We start from the raw sequence: 23,416 nt of genomic DNA, 5'->3' as shown, positions 1-23,416 counted from the left end.
TCGCTTTTAAGATCCCTACCAGGATCCACATTTCAGCTAAGAGCATCGTTGCCCCATCTAAACACGTGTATGAAATAGTTAACAGCAATATTCTCAGGTTGAATCAGGGAGGATGCTTCACAGTGCTACAGGGAAGCATATGGATCCCCATGTTTTTTATCGAAGGCAATCTATTCTAAGCCTGGGCTCAATCTGGAAGTTACTCTTCCCCCAAAATGAGTCGAACTCAAACACCTTCACCCTGTCACAGCATAGGGCACTGTGCTGAATGTGGGGCAGCCAGCAGGGAGTAGACAGCAAGAAACAGAAAGGCAGGATCATTCAAATCCACATCCCATGGAAAGTAAAGCTGGCAGTCGGCATTTGGCTGATCACATTAGAGGAAGCACCTTTTCTACATATCCCAGGTAAAGATTCTTTGTTTCAGGAAACCTAGAGGATTTACTTAAATGGAGACAGATAACTTTCTATGGTTAGGAAGGATGCCCTTGATGCAAGAAACAACATATCTCAACCAAAACCACTGGAGAAACAAGTACATCTTGTTCATCCTGTGCACACAGCACAGGAGAAAAAAAAATATCATAACGTGGAAGAAGAAAAATACAGAGTAAATCATAATAAAATGAGCCCCTCCTCCTCCTTGCCCCAGCCACACATGGTTTGGTTAATTCCTTAATGAGGATGGAGTATAATTAATATCAAAACTCCACAGTATAATTACTGCATGTAATTATGCTTGAGTGACTATAAAGCAAATCTTATATAGTTTGCATTCCATAGTGTAAGTTTTCAATTAATCTATTCTGGGGAAGGCTGGGTGGGGGACTTTATGATATTCTCAGTAAAGAACACCTCTAGGAATAGACACATCAGACAAATCTTTCTGGACATTTCATTCTAGACTATGATGCCCAGAATTGCCTAACCCAGCAGCCGCATCCCCTACAGAATTCTGCCTTTAGAGACTTATTCCTGCCTGGTAGACCAACCCAGGGAAGGAGCAGCTCACAGGGACACATAAGCAACAACAGGCTAATCCAGAACCTGCCACAGAATTAAGGTCCCCTCGTGGTGGCCCAGCTGCTCAGCTCTTGCGTGGCCTCTGCAGGCTATGTCTGTGCATCCCTGGCCCTTCATCCCAAGAGGCTGAATGTCCTCAACCTGTGTGTTTCTCTGTTGTCACAGGCTCTTCACCCCTCCCCGAGGATCTGAATGCTCTTTACATTCCCTTCCTGGTTCTCAGAGTATGATCCATCACATTCAACAGAGGAAGGAATACAGGCCTCCAACTACTCCAAAATGCAAACCACATATAGTTATGATGTGATGCACTCTGTGTGATGCACTTTGTGTTTTGTGCTAGCGAGTGAGTCTCGAGAGAGACGAAGAGATCTGGATGGTGGTCTATAGAAGAATCCTAGAGAATTCGGGTTGGAGAGAGCTAGCCAAATTACAGGAGACCTTTTCCCTGGCTCCCACTTTCTTCCCACTAACCATCCCCGCCATGCAGGTACTTCTTGCGTGGGCCCTTTCTACAGTCCTGGAATACCTGCTCACTCCTCCAGGTGCTGCTCTCACTCCCAGCACCACCCTCTTCTCACCCCCACACTCCATTCCATGGAGTGGCTGCAAGAATCTTTTCCAGGAGCATATGCCTTTATCTCAGATGTGAAGACCGCTTGAAAACTAAACTAGTTAATTAATGTTGGAGAAACCTCTAATCTCTTATCAACTGAACTAAATATCTGTGGGCCCTTCCCCTCTTTGCCCCTCTCTCCCCTGTCCATCATCCAACTCTTCATCCATGGGCTTTCTTTTTTTTTTCCTTGAGACCGAGTCTCACTCTGTTGCCCAGGCTGGTATGCAGTGACACAATCTTGACTCACTGCAACCTCAGCCTCCCAGATTCAAGCAATTCTCCTGCCTCAGCCTCCTGAGTAGCTGGGATTACAGGCACACGCCACCATGCCCGGCTAATTTTCGTATTTCTTTAGTAGAGACAGGGTTTCACCATGTTGGCCAGGCTGGTCTTGAACTCCTGACCTTGTGATTCACCCACCCAAAGTGCTTGGATTATAGGCGTGAGCCATCGGGCCCAACTGGGATTTCTTGCCCTAAATCCTTCCCTCCACTCCTGGGCTTCCCACAGCACTGGGTCTGAGTAGCTGAGCCTTGAAGCTCAGATGTCCAGACCTAAGTCCTCTGCTGCTGATCAAGAACCCAAGCAGTGAACTCCTGACACCTGCCCTCTAGCCTCCTCACCTCTCAGAGACTAAAGATTTGACCTCCTTCAAGAATCTCTCAGGCAAGCAGTGGCCCCTCCCACACCTCAAACTCTGGAGGGAGTCAAGAGGGTTCAGAGGGCAGCCAGTGCCCTGCTCACTCGTGCAGCCACCATTCTCTCCCCTCCAGCAGCCCCTGGCACATCCACAAAGACTTATTAGATACAGAGAAAGGGACAGAACCATCCCCATCTGCCCCGCAGTCCCCCCACCTCCTGTCCCCACAGTCAGCCTTCAAAGGCCACCCTTAGCCAGAGTAAGTGACACTAAAAACAGCGATCCCCCCGCTTCCACCCCACCCCCCGCCTGCCCACTGATAATAATGGGCCAAGACACTTTTATTATCATTATTAATTAGCACTTTCAAGCAATGGAATTAAATCAATATGGTGGACTGAAACTAATTTTAACAAGCCATTGAGATCAATCATTGGGACTTTTATCTACATAAATGCCACTAAACTCAGCTCGTTAGTGTAACATTAGCTGGGAAGAAAAAGAAGGGAGACTGGCGGGGTTTTAATTAGGAAGACATAAACCGAGCCACAATTTTTCTTCTTTGATTTGCTTTTAATCTCGTCTGCAAAGCTCTTCTGGTGCTGCCCAGGCTGATTTTCAGTCCCAGGCCACTTGAGCAGAAAGAGGAGGGGATGGCGTGATGAGATGTGAGGGGTGAAAGGCTGGGAACACTGCAAATGATCCTTCCCTAAGGGCACCCCAACATAAGTGGGGCCATCACCCCACTGACCCTGTGCCCTCAGATCCTCACAGTCAGTGCTGACCACTGCTTCCTTTATATTCACCTTTGTTTAGCATTTATTCATTTATGCATTACATGAAAATTATTTATGTTTATTTATTTAGTCAATGAACAAGAGACAAGCACTTAATATGTGCCGGTCACATGCTCATTGTTCTAAGAGAATTAAAGTTAAAATAAACAAGATGTGGTTTTATTCCCACAAAAAAAACTGGTCTTATTCACTGCTAGATTGACAGGCTAGAGAGCAAGGACTATGACTTCTCTATCTGGTTACCCCTCCCCATATGGCTCTTTGGAAGCCCAGAAATGCCCGGAGTGTGTGCTTAAGAACCTCTCTTTCCTTCTCACCCCTCATTTCTCTCCATGTCCAGCACCACACTTCCCTGCTTCACAGCCACCCAAACCTACCTGCCTCTGGTCTTACTCAGGTCTCACTCAGGCTCATAACATTTTTCCAGCTGATGGGGCTGTGGCTTCTCATTCTTCAAGACCCCCTTTAGGGCCACGATGTGGAGGGAGCTGAGTGGCTGGCTGCCCGGGCTACCTGCGGCTGCTCATTTCTGCCTCTGGGACAGCCATCCCCACATGTCACTGCGCATTTCTGTCTGGTCCTGTCGGCCTCCTGGACCAAGCCACAAGCACCTGGAAGGCAGGGACTGAACATGAGCCACATTTCCATCCTCAACATCTCTGGCACAGAGCGGGCACTCAATTCAGACCTGTAGACAAGCATGCCACCATCTATGTTTACCTAAGACTGGGATAAAACCCCAGCTCAGCATCTGGGGTTCACCCTGAGCAGAGGAGGTTCTCCAAGCACTTCCTCCCTCTGCCTCTCAGTACAGATTGCTTCTTCTAGGTGTGCTGTGCACATTCCATCACCCACCTTCTGGCTCACCACACTCGCTCTGCTTCCAATGAGTCTCACCTTCCTGAATCCTACTCATGCTTCCAGGCCTACCTCAAGCCTTCCTCATACCCTAAGGCAGACTTCTCTGATTCCGTGAGCCTTCCCTGTCCTCTTCCTGCTTGGCCACCCATGGGGGCCTTATCACAAACCACCTTCTACTGCTAGCTATATGCTGCACCTTGACTTTCCCTCTCAATTTGGAATGGAAATCTTTCCATGTGGTGCTGCCTATGGGAAGCAAATCATTCCTCAGTGGACCAGAGTGCCAGGGGTCAAATTCCAGCTCTATTGCTTATCACATTCACTGCCTTGGATAAGTTGCTTACCCCTGCCGTATCTCCGTTTCCTCACCTGTAACATGGGAACAAAACAGTACCTGCTAGGATTACTGTAGAAATTAGGTGAAATAGTTCACATAAAACATTGTGCCTGGTACTTAGTGGTTGGTCAGTGTGTTGGTCATCATTATCATCATGGCTGTAATTGTTACTATTATCAATTTGTGTGCTCTGATTTCATCTCCATCAAGCTACTGATTATAATTTGGCTTCTCTACAAGAAAAGATCCTGCTGATCTGTTAACAGGAGGTTCAATCTACTTATTAGATGTTTCTCATTATAAGTTCATAAACTGACATTCTGGATTGCATCTATCGGTCTCTTATAAGTTAGGTTTAGATTAAATTAATCCATAAGTCCAGTTCACACTTGTATATACTAGCAATCAAATTTCTGAGGCTGAGGTCCTAGATTTTGGCAACCAAACCAAGTACCGTCAACTTGGGGCTTTGTCTGTGCAGCCAGTGTGGCTTCACGGGCCATATGTCCTTTAGTATCATTGTTTCACCTCTGTAAGCAAGTTACTCAGAACCTCCAAGCTTGTTTCCTCGTCTGTAAAGCAGGGAAAATAGAATAACATCTGCATCCAATGGGTGCAGGTAAGGGTCAGACGAACCAATGAGTGGAAAGCACTTAACCATTGCCTTGAGCCGCCGGGTGCTCAATAAGCATGAACTCTAAGCGTAATTCATTATTCTGCTGCCTCAGCCATACTTTTTTCATGCTAAAAACAATTTAAACAATACTTTCTGTTCACAAAGCCCTTTCACAAGTGTTATCCTACTTCTCACAACAACTACTCCCACCTAATAATAGACAAGAAACTAGGAACAGACTAAGTCACTTTTGTGAATGGCAGCTGCCAGGGCCTGGGGGCAGGGGATACAAAAATCTTGGTCAAAAGGTACAGAATTTCAGTTAGACTGGGTAAGTACATTCTAGAGATCACAATGTACAGCATTGTGACTACAGTTAATAATAATATAATGTATACTTGAAAATCTCTAAGAGATTAGATCTTAAATATTCTCGCCAAAAAACAAAATTAACTATATGAGGTGTTAGATATGTAAATTAGCTTGATTGCAGTAATCATTTTACTATGTACAAATATTAAAGCAATATGTTATACATCATAAATATATAAAATTTTTGTCAATTATACCTCAATAAAGCCGGAAAAAATTAAATAAAGTCACTCTGCTAAGGTCACAGTTTGTAAGTTATGAGACCAGGACTCACACCCAGGTCTTCCAGGTATTCTCCCCCTGTCAAGTGTCCTTTATTTATAAAATATCTCTATTCGATAAACAAACAACAAAAACCCTGCTGTTTTGTTTAATTACACTTTAAAACTAGTTGGAAATTTTGGCATTACTCTAAAGTCCCTTCCATATCCTGGCATCTGTGGCCTTATTAGTCATACTTATAAGCTACCTTAGTTCCAGAGGCCCTGGATTAAAAAAAAACAAAACTAACTAATTCAGTACACTGTGGTGACTGTGAAATGTGGGCCATGAATCTGAGAACTGACCAGATTGTCTACATCCTTCTGGCTTTTTGCTGGGTGCCTTACCCTGGGGTGATACATCACTACAGCGTCTCCTGATGAACACCAGGACAGGTCGTGGGAGAACAGAGAAGCCCCAGGCCCCAAAGAGAGCATCTTGGATGCCTCCCTTTGTCCTTAGGGTTGCTTGTCTGTTCTTGTGTAGTTAGCCAAGTTCTCCAGCCACAGAAGCTTGGGGGAAAGCAAGTTTCCATATTTCATAGTCACAGATCTGGTAGCCTGCTGTGCTGTGAAGTAGCTTTAACTCGAGAATTTCCTTTCTGGAGAGTCCCTACATCTGGCTCCCCCCCGCCAAAACACATGGTGGATGGCTGCAGGCCTTGATGGTAGAATCCTTGAGACAGGTGGGACTGCAGCACCCCAGTGCTCCAGCAAGCTGTCCATGCACATAGATCCATGGGAAAGTGCATCATTCAGACATCATGCAATGGAACTGCCTTGCATTTCTAAGTTTCATCCCAGGGCTGTATTTTTACTTAGAAACTAGATGTTTCAATTGCCCTCAATACTGAAGACTTCTTCTTGAACCAAATTCTCACCATCCCAATCCCTCATCATCTCCCGGCTCCAAAGAAATTCTAACAAATTTTAACCCAAATTCTAACAATGAAGAGAATCCCAAATTCTAACAATGAAATCACCATTCTCAGGGTCTCTCAGACTCAAGACCTTGCTGTTGTTTTTTAAAATTCCTTCATCATAATTCTCCAAAATTAAAAAAAATAGGTGTAGATGTAGACTAACTAGGTATAAGGTATAGATCTCAGTTTATGGCTCTTCTCATCTCAGATTTGGAAATCTACAGCAGTTCCCAAATTTGTCTCCTCAATAATAGAGTCTTCCCTGATCAGTTCTTCTAAATCAGGGGATGGCAAACTTCTGGAAAGGGAAAGATAGCAAATATTTTAGGCTTTGTGTCTGTATTACAAATATTACAGTCTCTGTTGTAACTATTCAGTCAGGTGATGCAGTATAATAGCAGCCATAGACATAAACGAATGTGTGCAGCTGTGGTCTAATAAAGCTTTATTAACAAAAACAGGTGGCAGACTGGATTTGGCCCAGGGATTGTGATATGCCAACTTCTGTTCTATATTCTTCTCACATTAATCTTGAACACCATAGTTCCTATCATTTTGTAGTGTTTGCAAAAGCATAATTAGGTCCAGAAATAAGATGTGAACTCCAGTCTATAGCAGACATTGTTGAGACTTCACCTCATAGTCCTTAGTCCATTGCTGAATTTACCTGTAGTCTCAGGGCACAGCTCCCGGGAGCACTGAGAACTTCTAAGCTATCCCCACACCTCTCTGTTTCTCTGACTGAGGGCTTTCCCTAGTACCTGGGAAACTGCTCAGCTCCTGTGCAGGGCAGCCCAGAAATAACCAGGGATTCAACACTATCTAGAACACCCCTCACCAACAGGAAATGGGAACTGGTGTATACATATTACACTTCTCCATCCCTTAGGAAGACAACTCTGAGGCCCATTCTAGATGGATCCACAGAGAGTTCCAGCAGGGTTGAGAATCAATCCCAAAACAGAAACCAACAGATTCGTATATCTTCCTCGGCTTCTCTTCCACAGCTGTTACATTTTCTCACCCCCTTAGGTGCTTCCTAGGAGATCTGTCTCCAGGTCTAATTCAGGGTAACTAAACTAAGACCTCTTCTGAGCCTTAATCCAGGACTTTTCTTTTTTCCATGTTAACTTCCTTCAAAGAGTCTACAATGGTACTTTTACTTCTGATAATATAGCAGGCTGAACATTCTGAAAATATCTTCTGATCCTAACACTTAAGTATTGGATAAATCATGCAAACACACTTTTAAATACATTTCTGTGTTTTTAAGAAAGTAACGGAAGTCAGCAAGGGTCGCATACTTACATACACAAGCAAAGAGTGAGTGGAAACAGGAGTGGTAAGTGATACCTTGGAAACAGATGTCGGAAACCTAGAGTTTTGGAGATTAATGTGTGTGATAGTTAGCACTGAGTATCAACTTGATTGGATTGAAGGATGCAAAATATTGTTCCTGGGTGTGTCTGTGAGGATGTTGCCAAAGGAGATTAAGACTTGAGTCAGTAACTGGGACATGCAGAAGAATAAAAGCAGACAGAAGAACATGGAAACACTAGACTGGCCTCCATCTTTCTTTTGTGCTAAATGCCTCCTGACATTGAACATCAGACTCCAAGCTCTTCAGTTTTTGGACTGGTGGACTTACACCAGTGGTTTGCCAGGAGCTCTCAAGCCTTTGGTCACAAAGTGAAGGCTGCACTGTCAGCTTCCCCACTTTTGAGGTTTTGGGAGTTGGACCGGCTTCCTTGCTCCTCAGCTTGCAGACATCCTATTGTGGGACTTCACCTTGTGATCGTGTGAGTCACTGCTCCTTAATAAACTCCCTTTCATATATACGTCTATCCTATTAGTTCTGTCCTTCTAGAGAACCCTAATACAATGTGGGTTTGTGTGAATGGGAAATGGGAGGCCAGGTTTTGGCCTCATGCAAGGTCAAGGAGCTAAACTTACTAAGGCCTCCACAAAAATATACATCATCATTGAAAGGGCAAACTGGAAAAAAAATGCAGCCTTCTAACACAGGAAAACTGTCTCTGTGGTAGCTCTGATGGAAATATATATAAATAGTCTACGCTTATAATGTGTAACCTAGATCTGTTCTCACTGGGGTATCAGGAGTTTGAATTTGTACTGCTCATATGGAAGAAAATGCCAATCTGAGAAACTAAAGTCAACCTGTTTTGATAGTGCTCCCAATTTCAAACAGAAGCAGATTTTTTGAGGGAGAAGAAAACCACAAAGTCCTCAACTCAAATCTCACAAATTATCTTCAATCAAATAAGAGCCCAAGTAAAAATTTAACAAATGAAAAGTAACAAGCTACCATAAGCTAGCATCAGCAGAAATAACAAACATCAAGTTTATGCCCACCAACAGATTTCAATACTGGGTTATTTAATATAACTAATTATGAAATTATTTAAAGGAAAGAGATTAAATTGGGAAAATGGACAAGGTATCAGACAGTATCAAAACATGACAAGACAAATTTTTTAACTAAAATGAAAAATACAATCATTGAAATTAAAAACTCAAAGAAAGGTTTTAACATCATTTTAAACACCCTTGAGAAATAAATTTATGAAATGGAAGAGAGCTGACAAGTTATATAGAACTCAGCATAGACAGGTAGGTGATAGAAAACAGAAAGGAAGGTGAAGTCAAGAAACATGAAGGATAGAATTAGAATTTATATAACACATATGTAATTGAAGTTACAGAAATAGTGAATGGGAGAGAGGCAATATTCAAAGGAATAATTCAAAGAAAAATAACAAGAAATTTCTAAAATTTGTGAAAGATATACATTCATATAAAAAACCAGAATTACATGAGGTAATATAAATAAAATATAATGCATTCCTATAAATCTTGTAGTGAAATTGCAGAAGAGCAAAGAAAATAAAAATGTTTTAAACATGCAACACACAAAAGACTGATTGTCAAAACTAAAAATGCAAAAAAGAAATCAGTAACTAGACTAACAACAGACTTCTCACTTGTGACAATGGAAGTCAAAATATAATGGAATAATATCTTCAATGTGCCAGGAAAAAGTAACTGTCAACTATGGATAGTCTATCCAGAAAACCCATATTCAAAGTTCCTATCAGATTAAAAAAAATAAAATAGTTTACTGTAAAGATATTCTCACTAAAGAATTTACTGTAAGGGGTGAAATAACCTCAGAAAGAAGGTTATCAATGCAGGAAGAAACTTTGAACAATGAAAATATAACATGTATAGAAATCTAAACACATATTGACTAAATAAAACAAAAGTAATAATATCTACTTGGTGTGTTTAAAAAGAAAATACCTGGACAATGCTGAAGAGCATGGGGGTAGTGTGAGATAAAGCATTCCAAGATCCTTGTACTTGAGAAAATTGGAGTTAAGATACTAATACATTTTAGACTGTTAAGGTGTACATAATAAAATGTAGATGTTTATCTTTAAATAAATATTAATGGAATGAATAATTTCCAAACCAGTAAAAGGAAACAAAAATGAACAACAAACAACCCAAAGAAGGCACGAAGGGTGGGAGAGAAATAAACATAGAAAAAGTCAGATTAATGGCATGAAATAGCAAGGCAGAAATTAATCTATATGTATAATTTTAAATTATATGAAACAATGTATACCTAGTAAAATTAAACCCAAAGGCAAGAGAATAATGAATATATAATTCAGAATAATGATAACTCTTGGGGAATAGGAAACATACGGAAGAGGAACACAGAAGGAATTCAAAAGTATTGGTTATGTTCTAATTTTTAAGTGGAATAGAGAGGACACAGATGTTTGTTTTATTCTTTATTTGTCATACGCACATATATATGCATGTTTGTATAAATGAAACATCAGAAGTTTATAAATCTTAAAAAAAGATCTACAGTGACTCCAGTTGCACTATTAGGCTTAAACTCATGGCTTGGCATTTTAAGTCCTCCCCCTGCTGGGCACACCTTCTTGCTCACTCCTGCCCAGCCGGGAACCTTCCCTCTAGTGGGAATTCTCTGTTGTCATCTCTTTGCTCCGCATTTCCACTACTAGACTCATTCACATTTCCAATATTTTGTTCATTCTGTTCCCCTCATCTTTCCTTCTAGCTACGAAGCAAACTCTATAGCTTCTAGAAGGAAAAAAAATAATAAAACATTATTCTCTCTTGGAAGAAGACTACCTGAGTTTACCTCAGGGCACGGGTATGTCACAATGATGTGAAACAGTCCCAGGACTATTGAGCTCAGTCGGTTACATGCTCTTCATGTTCATTGTAGCAGGGGAGAGAGAGTCTTGTCCCTCAACTAGCCAATAAGCTCCTTGAGAACAAAGACAGTGTCTAAGTTTCTCTTTATCTGTCAGACCTCTTAGCTAGCACTAAAGTCATAAAATGCATTGAAACCACAGCCACTGAAGAAAGGATGGCATGAGAAGAATTCTAAATTCTAATGAATAGACCCTGAGAACCTGGTTCTTCAGTCTTTCAGTTGTATACAGCCATGCATATCTTTCCTACTTAAGCCAGATTCTTCTTAAGCCTGCTCAAATTGGTTTCTGCTACTTTTTAGCTATACAGTTAAGAAATGTGTATCCAAGACTCAAGGCAGCTCAAATTCAAACCTCAACAAGATGACAAATTATATCACACATCATGCATCTTCAAAGTTGTTCACAAACAACAAATGTGTGAACAGCAAAGGTAAACTGGGTTGAATTAGGTGTTCAAGGCTTAGAATTAAGTCTCTGCATGGTCAAAACTGGGACCTAAGTCCCTTGACACTCCAGGGTTCTTCTCACTTCCCTACATGCTCAGTGATGTTGCTGTATAGAGCTTATAAGGTTATTTTCTCTGCTGGAACCTCATAAAGAGGTTCCTGATAAGATAGCAAGAGTTTACACAGAACATGGTGAGAAAAGTCTGTTGTCCTAAAACACCAAATTGGTGCGAGCTGAAAAGAAGAAGGTGAGTGTGAACTTGAAATGGAAGAAAAGCCAAAAACTCTTACCATGGCCCTCTCCAAAGAGAAAATGGGAATTATTCTCTGCTAACTACAGATATCCATATGGTCCTAATGACCAGATTATCCATTAACTAATACCTTTTGCCAGTGGATAGCTGGGAACAAACCAAGGCATTTAGTAAAAATTTATTGAGTGTCTACTACGTATCAGGCATTATCCTAGGCACTAGGGTCATATCAGTGAACAAAGCAGATAAAATACCTGCCATTATAGAGTTGACATTCTAGTAAGGGATACTTGACAATGAAGTAAGTGGGTCAAATGTGCTTTTTTCTTTTTGAGACAGAATCTCACTCGGTTGCCCAGGCTGGAATACAGTGGTACAATCTTGGCTCACTGCAACCTCTGCCTCCTGGGTTCAGGCAATTCTCCTGTCTCAGCCTCCAAGTAGCTGGGATTACAGATGTGCACCACCTTCCCTGGCTAATTTTTGTGTTTTTAATAGAGACAGTTTTTCACCATGTTGGCCAGGCTGGTCTCAAACTCCTGACCTCAAGTGAACTGTCCACCTCAGCCTCCCAAAGTGCTGGGATTACAGGCGTGAGCCACCGCACCCAGCCCAAATGTGATTTATATCAAAATTTGATACATGCTTTGGAGAATAATGTGGAAGAAAGGACATTAGCAGTGTTAGGAGATCAGGGTAGACAAAGAAGCCTTCCTTAATAAGGCAACGTTTGAGCACAGGCTCAAAGAAAAGAAAAAATAAAGAAGGAGTGCAAAGCAAGTTGCCGGTAGCTCCTAGATGGCCCTCCAGGCCTGATTTGTTAGGCTTTTCCTCAAACCCAGAAAATCACAAAAACGAAAAGCTGGGAAGGTTCTTTTCCAAGACAAAGTCATAGGACTGGCAGAACCTGGCATCAGCAGGCTAAAATAGTAGCTAGGAAATCCTGCCTCACAGGAAGTAAATATCAGGGATGAAGGCCTCCAGGGCCAGGGCTCCACAGTTTTACAGCAGAACCTTAAATTCCTTTGATTCTTTCTCTCTCATATAGATATCACACAATACACCACACACACACACAGACACACACACACACACACACACACACACACCAGTTTTTAATGGAATAACTGACAAGACATTCCCTAACTCCTTTTGGAAGCTTGGAGACAAACTCAGGATGTTTGTGATTTCACCAAGTTATTCATAGGATAAATCTATCAAGACCAAAGAAAGTGATTGGAAAGTTAGGGAAAGAGCTATTTGAACACAAGCAGTATAACACTCTTCTACTGAATCAAAAGGTTAAAAAAAATAGTCCTGGGCCAGGCACGGTGGCTCACGCCTGTAATCCCATCACTTTGGGATGTCAAGGCGGGTGGATCACGAGGTCAGGAGTTTGAGACCAGCCTGATCAACATGGTGAAACCCCATCTCTATTAAAAATACAAAAATTAGCCAGATGTGGTGGCACACACCTGTAATCCCAGCTACTCAGGAGGCTGAGGCAGGAGAATCACTTAAACTCAGGAAGCAGAGGCTGCAGTGAGCTGAGATCACACCACTGCACTCCAGCCTAGGTGACAGAGTGAGACTCCATCTTAAAAGAAAAAAAAAAAAAGGCCCATCAAATTAGCTAGCCATTCTCAGAGATAAAACTGTTTCTGGAAACAAGCCAGGTCCCTGTGATGCACTTAGGAAGGTTCAAGGCACTGATGTGACTATGATATCTCAACTCTCACTCATCCTCCAAATCAACATGGGCCTCCTCTTGTATGTTCTATGAAAAAGCAAGGGATTTGGGGTTAGATCAAGTTTTACAGAAACTTGCTTTTTGGTTTAATTTTCTTACTTTTTTTTACTTCACTCACAATCTCCCCCACCTAGCACTTATCCCCAAGAAAAGATCTGTTTTTCTTAAATGTATTATTCTATTAATCTCATGAGACCTCCAAGGGACATTCTGGAGTAACAGTGGATGGCCCCACACTGTTTTCTAAGAGCTTTCTGTTTCTCTCTCTACCCTTCCCTCACACAGCCTTTAAAACCTTGTCATCCCAAGAAATACAGCTCTGGCTCAACTTGTATACCATGTTCAGCAAAACAGAAGACTCAATAATTCTACTTCCATATCCTAGCTAATGATGTCCACCCTCCACTCCATCTCAGGATCCAAGACAGCTGTGAAGCTCAAGTCATCACATCTGTACTCTAGGCCAGGAGAAGAAAAGGCAGCAAGACAAGTCCCTCCAAACTGAACCAGCTCCCTTCAAGAAGCCTGCCTAGGAGTTCCACACAATATCTCCACTTACATCTCACTGGCTGACACTTAGTAACAAGGCCACACATGGCTGCAAGAGAGACAATAAAAGTGCCTTGTTAAACCTGAGGACCTGTTATTACAGAGGAAGACAAGAACAGATGTTTGGGTGGGCCACAAATGATTTCTACCAAAAGAATATAACAAAGAGAACAGGAATGGGCGTGGGAGGTCATCTAGATGTGGCTCCCACACACAATGAGAATCTCACCCCCTCCTGCTCTCATGGCTTTCCACCTTTGCCCATGCCTGCCACCATAATGGAGGGTCTTATGCCCTTCTTTACATTTTTTTTGGAGATGCAACTAACATGACAACTATAGGAAATCATCCTTCGCCATCATCCAGTGCCCTACCCCTCAAACCTCTGTGTCTTTGCCTATTATTGTGCTTTTCTCACTTTTTTTTTTTTTTTTTTTGAGATGGAGTCTCACTCTTTTACCTATGCTGGAGTGCAGTGGCATGATCTTGGCTCCCTGCAACCTCTGCCTCCCATGTTCAAGTGATTCTTCTGCCTCAGCCTCCCTAGTAGCTGAGACTACAGGCACGCACCACCACGCCTAGCTAATTTTTGTATTTTTAGAAGAGATGGGATTTCACCATATTGGCCAGGCCAGTCTTGAACTCCTGACCTTGTGATCCATCCACATCTACCTCCCAAAGTGCTGGGATTACAAGCGTGTGCCATTGCACCCAGCCTTCTCACTTCTTACAATTAGGTCTTTATATCAGAATAAGAGTCAGAATAAGAATACATTTTTGTACTCTATTGTTAGTCATTTATTCCTATAATTTCTCTTTTTTCCTTTGTCTTTCTTACTGTCACTTTTCTATATTTTTCCTTCTCTCATTCCCTTGCCTATTCACTGGACCTAACAGGAACATTCCACTGAGCTCCACGGATGGTCTATAAAGCCAAAGAGGATTCTGGTCTTGAATCTACTATATCAAAGCTTCAAAGATAAGTGGGTTCCTAATGGACCTAAAAGTCAGTACGGCTCCAAGCTATCTTAGCATACTCTTAAGAAATAGTTTATGCTCTAGGAGAATCTGGTCCAAATTAAACCATTTCAGTGTCCTTGACCCTACGAAGTGACAGAGCTCCCCTTATAGAATATTATGACAAAGAGTGTGGCAAGGCACAAAAGCATCCTTTACAGGGTGTGTGTAGATTTATGTGAGTTGTGTGAGTTCTCGAGTTACATTAAGATAGCTTTTCCTAACTGGGTCTTCAAGATCACATCCCCTATCTGGGGAAGATTGAGGAACTGGAAAGACCCCAGGCAGGAAGGAGCAGGTGGGATGTAGGCTTCCCTTCATAAGCCCTTTGTTCCCAAAGGTCCCTGCTTGTCTCTGTGCTTCATATCTTGGAGCCGGGCTACAGCAGGGATTAAGGCAGAGGTGGTAAATGCATGAAAGAGCTTTCTAGGGTATGAGAGCAAGCTGCAGGCATCCCATGAGAGGGGCCAAAAAGCATGAGGGAGAAATTCCCCAAGAGCAAGGACTAAAGCCATGGAGTGAAAGCCATTTCTTACAAAGCAAATTAAATTTATTTTAAACTTTTAGATTGATCTCCCTTTTATGATCCTCTGTTTTTTAGTAAAGACATGTTTAAATGTTCCTTATGTACCTTTGTCCGCTATACTGTATAAAGAGAAACATCACAGGTCAACACTTGGGCCGGGGTTACAAAGAAAAGAATTTCTTCTTCCTCCTTCTCATCCTTCTGCTCACAGTAGTAGCTGAAATTATAATTGCCAACAAGACAAAAATAATTTACTTTTTCTATGAAAGGTAATATTTAAAGTTTAAGAAAAATGTTTAAATTTCCTGCCAAAAAAAAAAAAAATCTAACCAAGGCACAATGGAAAACATCTAATATTTCTGGCTTGGACTCCCATTCTGCCACATACCGAGTGACCCAAAACCAGCCACTTAACCTTCCCTAGCCTCAGTTTCCTCAGCTATAAAAGAGAGATCTTAAAATCTACTTCACAGTAATGTCATGAAGATTGAAGATTTTAGACTATCAATATAAATTGCATGCCCTGCATTAGAGGAGATATCAATAAATGCTTTCCTGAATTTAACAGACCCTAGAAGGCAAATATCAGAGCAAAGATTTATGTTTCTTTCCTGTAGCCAGATACTTTTCCCTGTAGCTAAAACAGCAGTTTCTCTTCCACTCACCCCACAAGTTAGCTTACTTCTAAATGCTTCAAGAAATTGGCATGGTTCACAAAATTACTACCAATAAATTTGTATTAAATAACTAATAGTAAAGCACTCCCCCAAGCGTTAGGGAGAAATAGAGTCAGCTAAGTGAGGTTTATTATTATCTGGAGCTTCCAGTTTATTTGAGAAGGCACAGAGATGGTTGGCAAATAATACCCTTCGTTCCAAGTTGCTGGATGCCTCTATGCCATTTATATATTCTGGAGCTGGATGGGGGAGGACTACAGAGACGGTCTATGGCTCCACTGAGTCCTATAGGAGATGAATTTGTGCCAAGACCTCATTTATCAGCTGATTACCAGAAGTTCCCACTTTGACTAGTGGGTCACAGAACCACTTCAATTCAGAGCCAATTCAGTATCTAGTAAATCCCTGAAAAGTCTGAAGATTTCCTTTCCCCCAGTGCACAGTAGCCCTAGTAAATAGCTACAGGCACCTTTGGGGAAGACTCGAAGGAATATTTACAGAATATACTAATAGCACTGTTGTGTGTTCTTACTCAAGGGAGCCAGCCTCCCCTTCAATCAAGGGCCTCAGGTCTGTGATCTGGCTTATGCCTGGACATTAATTAGGAAGCTAAAACATTCCACTGTGTCCACTCAAATTAAGCTCCTAGACATCAAATCTAGAGTGTTTCTGTCATATGAAAGAAGTAATATTGTAATAGACTATATATCTATATAATTCCCAAGAACACGGTAATCAATTAGGCACTGCCAAAGATCCCAGCAGGTCATTTCACTTACCTCTTCGGCCTTGCTGTCCATTACAGTAATTGTGTTGACCTTGCCTCTAGTGGTTAAGAACTACTCTTGGCCACTAACTTTCCAGGATCCCATGGAAATCAGTAAGCACAACTAGTAGCTGCATCTCCCTGTGTGTACAAAGGAAGTCACCATAATGCTTTTCAAAGATTTTAATGCTCTCTGATATGGTTTGGCTTTATGTCCCCACCAAATCTCATCTTGAATTGCACTCCCATAATTCCCATATGTTATAGGAGGGACCCAGTGAAAGGCAATCTGGATCATGGGGGCAGTTTCTCCCATACTGTTCTCGTGGTAGTGAATAAGTTTCACGAGATCTGATGGGTTTATCAGGGATCTCCTCTTTTGCTTCTTCCTCATTTTCTCTTGCTGCCACCATGAAAGAAATGCCTTTCCCCTCCTGCCACGATTCTAAGGTCTCCCCAGCCATATGGAACTGTAAGTTCAATTAAACCTGTTTTCAGTCCCAGTCTTGGGTATGTCTTTATCAACAGTATGAAACGGACTAATCCCCATCGCTAACATACAATATTTCCCAAATTTTCCTCTTAAAAAAGGTACTATGTTCTAGGGCTTCTTGATGTATGTAGAGGGGATGAGGAGGAAGGGTATACAGTTGCATATTATAATTCCATCCCGGTATTCCTAACTTGTCAAGTCTTGGAGTTAATTTTGTATATTATGCCTCAACCTCTCTGAATTCATGAATTCAGGCCATTGTGAAGTCCAAGTTTCAGTCAAGCAATCAGGTAAACTAATTTTCAGAAACACTTCTAGCATTAAATCCACCATCTCCAGTAAGTACACAAATAAAATCAGCTTTGCTTGATCCAGTTTTATATTCTGTCCTCTTTGTTCTGACAGCCTTAGAATCCAGTGCAATATGTTTCACCTATATTTGTTCTGAAAAAAATTAGCAACATCTTGCATTTATTTCGAAGTATAAGCTTTTTTTATTCAGGTCAGACAGAGGCAACAAAAGATGGGGGCTTAGAAGATTGAGAAAAGCAGGCATCCCTTTGCAAGGCAGCTGGTCTAGGTGGGGTTGTTACTGGGAAATAACAGAAAAGGAAAAGTAATAGCATCAGTTAGAGGAGTTGCTTCCTCTAGTAAGGGAGGCTTTAGAGAGACTTCGGAGTTCAATATTCTCAGTTTCAAATTAGTCAAGGTGAAAATGTGGTATGTTTTAAATTGTTTAAATTGTTGTCATTCTGAAACCCACACACTGAATTCCAGGTTTAATTTCCTTTTTTGATATTTTACTTTTAATTTTTGTGGGTACACAGTAGGTGTATGTATTTATAGGGTACGTGAGATGTTTTGATATAGACATGCAGTGCATAATAATCACATCATGGAAATTGGATAGCCACCCCCTTTGGGGTATCCATCCCTCAAGCATTTATCCCTTGTGTTACAAATAATCTAATTATACTATTTTAGTTATTATTTAAATGTACAATTAAATTATTATTGACTACAGTCACCCTGTTGTGCTGTCATATACTAGGTCCTATTCATTCTTTCTAACTATTTTTGTTCCTATTAAGCATCCCCACCTCTTCCTCATCTCCACCCCCACTACCCTTCCCAGCATTTGGTAACCATCCTTCTGCTCTCTAGTTCCATGAGTTCAATTGCATTTTATTTTTAGACCCCACAAATAAGTGAGAACATGTGATATTTGTCTTTCTATGTCTGGCTTGTTTCACTTAGCATAATGACCTCCAGTTCCGTTTATGTTATTACAAATGACAGGATCTTGTTCTTTTTTGTGGCCGAATAGTACTCCATTGTGTATAAGTACCATATTTTCTTTACGCATTTGTCTGCTGATAGACACTTAGGTTGCTTCCAAATCTTGGTTATTGTGAACAGTGCTGCAAAAAACATGGGGGTACGTATATCTCTTCAATATATTGATTTCCTTTCTCTTGGGTACTACCCAGCGGTGGGATTGTTGCATTATATGGTAGCTCTATTTTTAGCTTTTTTGAGGAACCTCCAAACTGTTCTCTACAGTGGTTGTGCAAATTTATATTCCCACCAACAGCATACAAGGGTTCCCTTTTCTCCATATTCTTACCAGCATTTGTTATTGCCTGTCTTTGAATATAAGTCATTTTAACCGGAGTGGGATGATATCTCAATCTCATTTTAGTTTGGTGTGCATTTCTCTGATGAGCAATGATGTTGAGCAATGATGTTGAGCAATGTTCATAATCCTGTCTGCCATTCATAGGTTTCTTTTGAGAAATGTCTATGCAAATATTTTGTCCATTTTTAAATCAGATTATCAGAATTTTCCCATAGAGTTGTTTGACCTCCTTATGTATTTCGGTTATTAATCTCTTGTCAGATTGGTAGTTTGCAAATATTTTCTCCCACACTGTGGGTTGTCTCTTCACTTTGCTGATTGTTTCCATTGCTGTGAAGAAACTTTTTAACTTGATATGATCCCATTTGTTCATATTTGCTTTAGTTGCCAGTGCTTATAGGGTATTACTCAAGAAATTTTTGCTCAGACCAATGTCCTGCAAAGTTTCCCCAAAGTTTTTTTTAATAGTAGTTTCATAGTCTGAGGTCTTAGATTTAAGCCTTCAATCCATTTTAGTTTGATGGGTTTTTTTGTTTTTGTTTTTGTTTTTTGAGACAGTGTCTCACTTTGTCACCCAGGCTGGAGTGCAGTGGCACAATCTTGGCTCACTGCAACCTCTGCCTCCCTGGTTCAAGCATTTCTCCTGCCTCAGCCTCCTGAGTAGCTGGGACTACAGGCATGTGCCACCACACCTGGCTAATTTTTGTATTTTTAGTAGAGACAGGGTTTTGCCATGTTTACCAGGCTTCTTTCAAACTCCTGATCTGAAGTGATCCACCCATCTCAGCCTCCCAAAGTGCTGGGAATACAGTTGTGAGTCACCATGCCCAGCTTTTACTTTGATTTTTTTATATGGCAAGAGGTAGGGGTCTGCTTTCATGCTTCTGTATATGGATATCCAATTTTCCTAGCATCATTTATTAAAGAGACTGTCTTTTCCCCAGTGTATGTTCTTAACACCTTTGTTGAAAATGAATTCACTATAGGTGTGTGAACTTGTTTCTGCATTCTCTATTCTGTCCCATTGGTCTATGTGTCTGTTTTTATGACTGTACCATGCTGTTTGGGTTATTATAGCTCTACAGTATAATTTGAAGTCAGGTAATGTGATTCCTCCAGTTTTGCTCTTTTGGCTTAGAATAGCTTTGGCTATTCTGGGTCTTTTGTGGTTCCGTGTCAATTTTGGGATTGTTTTTCTATTTCTGTGAAGAATGCCATTAGTATTTTGATAGCAATTGCATTGAATCTGTAGATTGCTTTGGCTAGTATGGAGATTATAATGATATTGATTCTTCCAATCAATGAACATGAAATATATTTCCATTTTTTGGTGTCCTTTCCAATTTCTTTCATCAGTGTTTTCTAGTTTTCATTATAGAGATCCTTCACTTATTTGGTTAATTCCTAAATATTTTATTTTTTATGTGGCTATTGTAAATGGAATTACATTTTTTATTTCTTTCTCAGGTTGTTCACTGTTGACAATGTAGAAATGCTACTGACTTTTGTATGCTGATTTTGTATCATGCAATTTGTTGAATTTGTTTATCAATCATAACAGGTTCTGGTAGAATCTGTAGGTTTTTCCAAATATAAGATCATATCATCTGCAAACAAGAATAATTTGAACTCTTCCTTTCCAAATTGGATGCCCTTTATTTCTTTCTCTTGTTTGATTGCTTTAGCTAAGACTTCCAGTAGTATATTGAGTGAAAGTGACTATCCTTGTCATGGTCCAGATCTTAGAGGAAAGGCTTTCAGTTTTTCCTCATTAGGTATGACATGAGCTGTGGATCTATCATATACAGCTTTTATTATGTTGAGAAATGTTCCTTCTATACCCAGTTTTTTTTTAGAGCTTTTATCACGAAAAGATGTTGAATTTTATCAAGTGCTTTTTCAGCATCAATTTAAATAAGCCTACGGATTTTGTCCTTCATTCTATTGATATGATGTATCACATTGATTGATTTATGTATGTTAAATCATCCTTGCATCCCAGGGATAAATCCCACTTGGTCATTGATGAATGATCTTTTAAATGTAACATTGAATTTGGTTTGCTATTAATAATATTTTGTTGAGAATTTTTGCATCAGTATTCATCAAGGATCTTGACCTATAGTTTTTTCTTTGTTTATGTGTCTTTGTCTGTTTTTTTATTTCAAGGTAATGCTGGCCTCCTAGAATAACTTTGACAGTATTCCCTCCTCCTCTGTTTTTCACAATAATTTGAGTAGGATTGGTATTAATTCTTCTTTAAATGTTTGGTAGAATTCAGCAGTGCAGTCATCAAGTCCTGGGCTTTTATCTCCTCTCCTGGGAGACATTTTATTGCAGCTTTGATCTTGTTATTTGTTATTGGTCTGTTCAGGTTTTGGATTTCTTCATGGTCAATCTTGGTAGGTTGTATGTGTCCAGGAATTTGTCCATTTCTTCTAGAGTTTCCAATTTACTAGCATATAATTCTTCATTATAGCCACTAATGAGCCTTTGAGTTTCTGCAATATCAGTTGTAATGTCTCCTTTTTCACCTCTGATTTTATTTATCTGGATCTTTTCTTTTTTTTTTTTTTTTCTTAGTCTGCCTAAAGGTTTGTCAATCCTGTTTAACTTTTTTAAAAACCAAATTTTTGTTTCATTAATCTTTTCCATTTTTTTCTTTTCAATTTATTTCTGTTCTAATCTTTATTATTTCTTTTCTTCTACTAGTTTTGAGTTTGGTTTGCTCTTGCTTTTCTAATCTTTAAGGTGCATTTTTAGGTTATTTCTTTGATGTTTTTATCTTTTTTTGATGTAGGCACTTAGAGGTATAACCTTTTCTCTTAGTACTGCTTTTACTGTATCACATAGGTTTTGGTATGTTGTGTTTTCCGTTATCATTTGTTTTAAGGAATTTCAATTTTCTTCTTAATTCTTTCATTGACCCACTCATCATTCAGAAGTATATTGTTTAATCTTTATGTATTTGTATAGTTTCCAAAATTATTCTTATTATTGATTTCTAGTTTTACTCCACTGTGGTCACAGAAGATGCTTGATATTATGGAAATTTTTTTAAATGTTTTAAGACTCATTTTGTGACCTAACATATGGTCTATCCTTGAGAATGATCACTATGTGTTGAGAAAAAGAATCCGTATTCCACAGCTTTTGGATGAAATGTTCTGTATAATATCTACTAGTTCACTTTGTGTATAATGCAGATTAAATCTCATATTTCTTGTTGATTTTTCTGTCTAGAAGCTCTGTCCAATGCTGAGAGTGTGAAAGTCTCCAGCTATTATTGTATTAGAGCCTGTGTCTCTCTTTAGCACTAATAATATTTGCTTTATATATCTGGGTGCTCTAGTGTTGGGTGCATATATATTTAAAATTATTATATCCTCTAACTGAATTGACCCTTTATCATTATGTAGTTACCTTCTTTGTTTCTTCTTATAATTTCTGTCTTGAAATCTATTTTGTCTGGTATAAGCACAGCAACTCATGCCCTTTTTGATTGCCATTGGCACAGAATTTTTTTTTTCTGTCTCTTTATTTTCAGTCTATGTGTGTCTTTATAGGTGGAGTGTGTTTCTTGTAGGCAACAGATCAATAGATTTTGGGGGGTTTTTTTGTTGCTGGTGGCGGTGGTTTTATTTTCTTTTGTTTTTCCATTTAGCCTTTCTATATCCTTTGACTGGAGAATTTAGACTGTTTACATTCCATGTTATTATTAATAAGTAAGGACTTAGTCCTGACATTTTGTTACTTGTTTTCTGGTTATTTTGTGGTCTCCTCTTCCTTCTTTCTTTCATTTCTGCCTTCCTTTCAGTAAAGGTGATTTTCTCTGCCGATATAATTTAGTTTTTTTGGTTTTTATTTTTTTGTGAATTTATTGTATTTTTGTTGTTTTTGTTTGAGGGTACCATGAGGCTTGTAAACATTATCTTATAGTCCATTATTTTAGGCTGATAACAACTTAACACTGTTTGCATAAACAAACAAACAAAAAGGTAACTAACAAAGATGCTATGCCTTAACTTTGTCTCCTTCCCCCTACTTTTTTAACTCGTTGTTGTTTCTATTTAGGTCTTATTGTACTATGTCTTGAAAAGTTGTTGTAGTTAATATCTTTAATTGGTTCATTATTTAGCCTTTCTACTTAAGATAAGAATAGTTTATACACCACAGTTACAATGTTATAATATTCTGTTTTTCTAGGTACGTACTATTACTAGTGAGTTTTATACCTCAGATGATTTCTTACCATTCATTAACATCCTTTTCTTTCTGATTGAAGTACTACCCGTATCTACGAAAAATACAAAAATTAGCCAGGCATGGTGGCGCATGCCTGTAGTCCCAGCTACTTGGGAGGCTGAGGCAGGAGAATTGATTGAACCTGGGAGGTGAAAGTTGCAGTGAGCCAAGATCACACCACTGCCCTCCAGTCTGGGCAACAGAGCAAGACTCTGTCAAAAAAAAAAAAAATCTTTCACCAACACAGCCTACAAAGACAAATGATCTCACCAACAAGTTCCACCAATTATTTAAGAGAGAGAAAATCATTTCAATTATACGCAACC

Source organism: Sapajus apella, unplaced genomic scaffold, assembly GCF_009761245.1.
Source record: "Sapajus apella isolate SASKATOON/1434 unplaced genomic scaffold, GSC_monkey_1.0 scaffold21, whole genome shotgun sequence".
NCBI lineage: Eukaryota > Metazoa > Chordata > Mammalia > Primates > Cebidae > Sapajus > Sapajus apella.
The sequence above is the reverse complement of the archived record's forward strand: the minus strand, read 5'-3'. Positions refer to the sequence as shown.